General features: G+C 42.6%; 2 pseudogenes; both read right to left on the bottom strand.

The window, feature by feature from the left end:
• Window positions 1–1,286: 1,286 nt before the first annotated feature.
• On the bottom strand, window positions 1,287–2,562 carry LOC147990003 (uncharacterized; annotated as a pseudogene).
• A 1,241-nt stretch (window positions 2,563–3,803) lies between these two features.
• On the bottom strand, window positions 3,804–6,740 carry LOC125532687 (uncharacterized; annotated as a pseudogene).
• Window positions 6,741–6,959: the final 219 nt, after the last annotated feature.

The raw sequence follows: 6,959 nt of genomic DNA, 5'->3' as shown, positions 1-6,959 counted from the left end.
GACAATAGCTATTTTTTTATTAAAAAAACTAAATCCTCCAGTCCAATGACAAGCAAATACTTGTGCCTACGAAACTCTATCCTCGTCACAGGACAGAACAATTTCATAACCTTTTGAACAATCTAAGACTAGCTAATACAGTGACTATAAAAGCACTGTTAATATGTCTAGAAGAAAACGAGCATTGAGCGGCCATACATGTCTAAAAATGCGAGCACTGTTAATAAAATGGCTATAAAATATGGCAAGAACACTTTCTACGAGAAACTCTGAGAAAATATTTACAGAAGGTACATGTTGGAGCAACATCAGATGACCAGAAGTGCCAATTTCACTAACCAATACACTGGATGACAAGATTCTGCAAGGATGAAACAATCATTATACATCCAAATATAGGTCCATAGCCTTATTTTCTATTCGCTTCTTTGATTTCAGATGCAAATCTACTCACAGCATATATAGAGGGCAATTATGTTCACTTAGAACTCACCAGGCTTTTATTCTTGGAAGGACCGCTTGGGGTATAATCACAGCACAAGCCATTCCATGCAGAAGATGTAAGGGTAAATGGATCACCCAGCAAGTTTCTCATCACAGAAACTTCATCTAGAGAAAATGTGCATGTTCAGTGAGCAAGACAAAAAACAGTGTTCTTACCCAAAAAGATGAAAAATAGCACATGCATTCCAAAACTAAATTCGACAGAACATCAACATTAGACAGGTAATGTGGTAGATGTGTCCAGTTATCGCTAATGGTATAAGGCAAGAACATAAGTGCATCTATCAGTTATGATGTCGAGATGTTTCATACTCCTGCATTTGGGCTTTAATCTGAATATGGAGCGTATGCCAAGACGCTTCAGAGATGTGATCTGCCTCTCCCAAGGAGTTGCAGCAGCCCACTGCAGAATGATTTTGTTTTTAGCAGGGATGACATGTAAATTACCTTCAGTTTTTTCCTTTTGCAGCAATAAGACTTTATTTCTCAAATGATAACCATGTCATTCACAAGTAACTGAGAGATAGTCAGGGAAAGAACTTTCCCAAAACCAGATAATCTAGTACTATAAGAGTGGCTAGCTAAGCAATCAGGTACCAAGTTTTGTTAGAGGGTCTACAAAAGATGATGGTCTTTCTCAGAAGTTGTCCATCCAGTTTCACCGGATAATTGGAGCTGGTATAATTTATTGTTATTTTTATCTTGTGAAATGTCAAAGCATAATGTTTCTGCAACTTCATTATTTTAATGATAACAAGAATAAATTGTGGATTTTCTTACATTATTTTTTAATTAGGTAGTGCTACAACTACAGCTATGTATCAAACCATAGGAAAATTACACCATTACACAGGAGACTGAATGGAAGTTCAAATTTCATGTACACAGGTTTCAAAGCCTAAGATTCTTCAGGTAGTAAAATCATCAAACTCTTGATGCTGGGGGGTTCAGTTAACGCCAAACAGCTTGATAATGTAGAATAGTCCGTCGATTTCACTATAATTGCCTTCGGGCCAACATGCACTTGATATGCAGAGGTTCAGAGAACTCCAAATAGCTTGATAAACTCAGGGATAACATCCTCCCGAATATTAGTAAGCTTTCACCATTAGCAAACACATCACACCAAATGGCCCATGCGTGGAGGTGGAAAGCGGATTAGGAGCGATGTCCATAGGATGCACGCCCAGCAGCTAAGCACCGACCAGAACACCATGGTGGCAGTGTGGCACCATCACCCAGCTCAATCTTGGTGTGCGCGCGGATGAAAGACTTGGCAACATCGTTGAGAGGGAGCTCCAAACCAAGCGAACATGTATCTGCTGAGTCCACTTCATCAACTAATTGCATCGAAGAATTGGTACTTTACAGGGAGCAACTGTATTTGTTCCCGATATTTCCCTTCCCCTGAAAACAGAGACAACAACAACGAACTAGTTGAAGCTTCAAGTTGGCGTTCTTCCCATCAATTTTAGACATATAATTTCCGGCCTTTAGAATCTCCCCCTTTTCCAGTAATGTTCTGATGATATCATTTAAAAGACGAGAGCTCAGAACACAGCCACTCTTCTCCATTGACGAGAAGATATTGTCAGCTTCTTCCATTAATCCTTCTTTTAGTAGACTTTGTATCATTGCGCCATAAGTAGGAGAATTAGGTACCAAGCCACTGGCTGATATTGCAGCAAACAAATCTTTAGCTTCTTGTCTTCTACGAACCTTGTACATTGCATCAATCATGGTATTGAGTGTTGTGATATCCAATTTCACATTCATTGCACCTAATTTCTGAAATAGGACGATTGCTTCGTCGGTGCAATCATTTCTACAAAGTCGCCCAAAAATTATGTTGTATGTGGACAAGCTCACTGTTGTTCCGCATTCGACCATCTCATGGAGCATTTTCTTTGCAGCAACTGTTCTCCCAGCACGAAACAGTCCATTCAGTATGGTGCTATACGTAATAGTTGTAGGTTTAACTTTCTTATGCAATATTTCTCTGAACAGATTCAACCCATCATCGGTCCTTCCCAATCTTACAATAGCCATTGGCAGAAAACACAAGATCAGTAATTGTTGCTTCAATAAAAGTTTGGTGTCCTGGAGAGGAAGAAATGAAGCATTCCCTTACAAAAAGGAAGCAATTTGGGGCTAAGGTAGATCAGTGCGTGTTACCTTCTTCACAATGGTCCAGTAATTTCGTTCTTACAGAATACTAGAATAGGAACAGAACATGGGTCGGCGTTATCTTTTCTTTTCCCATACAAGTAACTGTCTGCTTAAGTTCTTAGAAACACCAAAAACTGTTCACATAAACATAACGGAACAAATAAAAAATTACTAAACCCCTTATAACTAGCAACAGGATGACCTCTAAATCTGTAGCAAACAAAGCATGGAACAAGAGAAACCTGCTATCATGTTTCTTCTGCAACCATTACTATGCAAACAATGTCAAATTACTACAGCTTTCATAAAGCTTTACAGGTAAACATTGCCAAGAGAAACACCAAATAACTACATAGAAACATTTTTTGCAAAGCCATGGACATAATTAAATGATGCACTGAACTACACATCAAATTCTGCTATGAAATGGCCAAAGCCAAACTTACACAAAGGTTTGCTTACCCAAAGACATAATTAAATTCAGCTTGTGTTAAGGTTTGCTTACCCAAAAACCGTGGGAGCTTAGTTATTATCAACTTTTCAATCAATGAGCTTGTACTGAAGTTTCTGCACAAGTTTTATAGCAAATTGGATATTCCTCGTGTCAAGCGATGTGTTCAAGCTTGCTGTTTAGTTCAGATCTGCAGCATCTTGCTCCATTTTCAAAGGTGGCACGTATCTTCGTTTGGAGGGGAGGGTTGCTGGGCTGGGGATCCTGTTTAGCTCTGTTCTTTCGCCCCTCTTGCTTTGCAGATTCTCCTCTAATCTTGTACACCCATCTGCTTGTTTTTCAATAAAGATTTACCATTCAGGCCTTCCCTACAGATTTCGGTTAAAAATTCATGTTACAAAAGATTGCATTTGTATTCATTGCGCTTCTTCTAGAAAGAATATCGATACCTTCCCTGTTGGCAAGCAAAAACCGTTATTCCAAAAATTGCAACCATTTGAGTTAGATAACTCCGTCCACCTTTCCTCGTCCAACAAAGATTAAAAGATTCACAGATACTTCACATTCTAGCGGTTTCAACACACCAAAAGATGCAGTCAATGAAATAATGAAGGACTGACTTTCCACAAGCAGGTAACTTGCATTTCTTATACCAACAACTCAACTGTACCTTCTGAGCAGTTAAGATCATAAACAATGTATCAAGTACTCAACTGTGGTTCACTCCACTAAAAAGTTGATACTTTGCAGGGAGCAAGAGTCTGTGCTCCTGATATTTGCCTCCCCTTGAAAAGAGGGACATCAGCAATGAACTAGTTGAAGCTTCAAGCAAAATAGTCTTCCCATCAACTTTAGACATATATTTTCCGGGCTTGTCGATCTCCCCTTTTTCCAATAACGTTCTGATGATATAATTTAAAAAACGAGAGCTAGGAGCACAACCACTCTTCTCCATTGATGAGAACATACTGTCAGCTTCTTCCACCGCTCCTTCTTTTAGAAGATTTTGTATCATTACTCCGTAAGTAGAAGCATTAGGCACCAACCCGCTGGCTGGTAATGCAGCAAACAAATCACTAGCTTCTTCTCTTCTTTGAACCTTGTAGAATGCATTAAGCATGGTATTGAGTGTTGTGATATTGAACTTCACATTCATTGCACACAATTTCTGGAATAGGACGATCGCTTCATCTGCACAATTATTTCTACAAAGTCCTCCAAGAATTATATTATATGTAGAAATGCTCACCATTATTCCACTTTCGATCATCTCATGGAACACTTTCTTTGCAGCAGCAGATCTCCCAGCACAAAATAACCCATCCAGTATGGTGCCATGTGTAACAGTTGTAGGTTTAACTTTCTTATGCAACATTTCTGTGAACAGATTCAACCCATCATCGATCCTTCCACTTATACAATATCCACTGACAAGTGTACTATAGGTAATGACATCAGGCTCAACGACAGCTGATACCATGGCATCAAATACACCACATGCTTTCTCCATCTCACCGACTAGGCAATATCCGTCAATCAGCGTATTAAACATAATGATGTCAGGTCTCTCACCTATGTCTTTAACCAAGTCAAAGATATGGTGTGCATCCATAACCCTTCCTTCTTTGCATAGACTGTCTACTATTGAACTGAAGAATGCAATGTTTGGACAAGGACTACCTTTGTTCATCATTTCATATACCAACTCCTTTGCTTTCACCAAATCGCCATGTGTACAGAAACCATTAGGGAGTGATAAACAACTGTGCCTGGTTGTACTCCCGTACCAATCATCTCACTGAACTTATCCATAGCATCAGCTAGCTTACCCATTCTGCAAAGTGCAGATACTAGAGTTGAATAGGTGAATACATCCGGACTGTGGCCGACACCGGCGCGGTGGCGCCTGTGGGTGCCACCTGGCCTTCCGAGAGGGCATCGGGGGCTACCCTTCCTCTCGCCTCATCGTGTACCGGTGGAAACCCTTGGCAGCAGCGTCGTCATCGTCCCGATCCTTCTTGGAGGTGTTGATAGGTGCCGGCGCTTCAGAGTATTGGAGCCTAGTGGAAGATCCCGGTGGGTGCAGCGATCGCGAGGCTTCTTCGTTTTTGTTGATTCGTCGTTGTCGGCATTTGTTTCTTTTGCTCTTTCTCTGTCGTTTCTTTTGGGCGTGACTGTGCTGCTTCCGCCCCAGCACCTATCTCTGTATGGTTCGGTTGGTTGCTTTGTATACAAAGCGGGGGGAAACCCTTTTTCGGTAATACATCCAGACTCAGTCCGTGTCCCCGCATTTCAGTAAGTATGAGCACAGCTTCATCTATCAGTCCTCGTTTAGCATATGCATCAATTAATATGTTGAAAACCTGGCGGTTGGCCACAATACCGTTGCCTTTCATTGAATTAAAGAGACTCATCATATCAACAAAGCTTCCTTCATTGCCATACCCATGAAGAAGAATACCGTAGGTGATGATATTAGGCTTATTGCCCATTGCAGCCATGGAAAAGAAAATTTCTGTAGCTTCTTTGCTTTTTCCATGCTTGCAAAGGGAGGCCATGAACGAGTTCCAAGTGACAATATTTGGTATAAGGCCCCTGCCTGTCATTTCTCTGAACATTTTCGTCGCCTCTTTCCACCGGCCCAAAGTGGAATATCCATGGATCATGCTAGTATATGTCACCCTATCCGGTTGAACACTGTTATCAACCATTCGCCGAAGGAACAACTCTGCCTTACCCATTGCTCCAGCCTTGCACAATGCATCTATAGCTATACGTCACCACATTAGGCACAACCCCTTGCCGCATCATTTCATGGAATAGATTGCATGCCTTGCCTACTTCACCTTCCTTAAAAAAGCCATAGATGACCGTGCTATAAGCCACCACGTCGGGGGAGCAACCATCTCCTTTTGCCATCACATGGAGCAGGTCGAGCGCTTGCTGGCTCCTTCCCTCTTCGCATAAGCTCTTCAGAACTATGTTATATGAGAACTTATCAGGCACACAGCCGAGCACAGACATCCTATGAAGCAGCACGTTTACTGCTTCATCTGTCCGTTTCGCGCAGCAGAGGCACTTGAGGACGGTGTTGGTGACAACCTCATTTGTTTTGAGGCTGGTCCTTAGGAGGCGGCCGAAGTAGAACAAGCCCTAGGTCCGAACGACGCACGTGGCAGCAGCAGTTCATCAGAATGTTGTAGGTGCGGACTGTGGGCGGCGCCACCCGCCGGCCGGCTTCTTCTCGCCATACGCGGTTGAAGAACGTGAGGGCAAGGGAGGGGCCGTCTCTGCAGGCGTCGGTGTCTGGCGCACGGGCACGAGCGAGGGCGGCAAGGAAGCTGTTCAGGGCTTGGTCGGGGACCGGAGTGGACTGCTGTAGCAATTGGTCGAACAGGTGGTGTGCGTCTTCCGGGATGAGCGTCCCGGCGCGGACACGCTCTGTAGCAGCGGCAAAGGCGGCGTGCGGAGACCAGGAGCGTGAGGGCGGCGGGGTGGGAGTGAAGGAGGAGGTGGAGGCTGGACATCGACGGCGGGGGAGGCGGGACGGGCGCTGTGCGCGTACTGGACGGGACTGATATAGCTTTGCTTTGCTTTGCTTGTGGAGGCAGATCATACTGTCATATACCACTCCTATATTTTTCTATCACGCCAAGATCTAATATTTTTTTGAGGCAAATCAATATGTATGATTTTCAAATTGAAAATGTCAATAATTTAAATGATACTTGTAGTCAAGATCTAAGATTTTGACTGAAGGCCTGTGCAATGCGTCACTTTATTTATGATGTGGAAGGAGTAAGATTAATTGTACGACCGTATGTCGTTATCTAGA

The sequence above is a fragment of the Triticum urartu genome, chromosome 1A, assembly GCF_056163025.1.
Source record: "Triticum urartu cultivar PI428250 chromosome 1A, HENAU_Tu73, whole genome shotgun sequence".
NCBI classification, from domain to species: Eukaryota; Viridiplantae; Streptophyta; class Magnoliopsida; order Poales; family Poaceae; genus Triticum; species Triticum urartu.
Note: the sequence above shows the minus strand (reverse complement) of the source record. Positions and strands in the feature narration are given on the sequence as shown.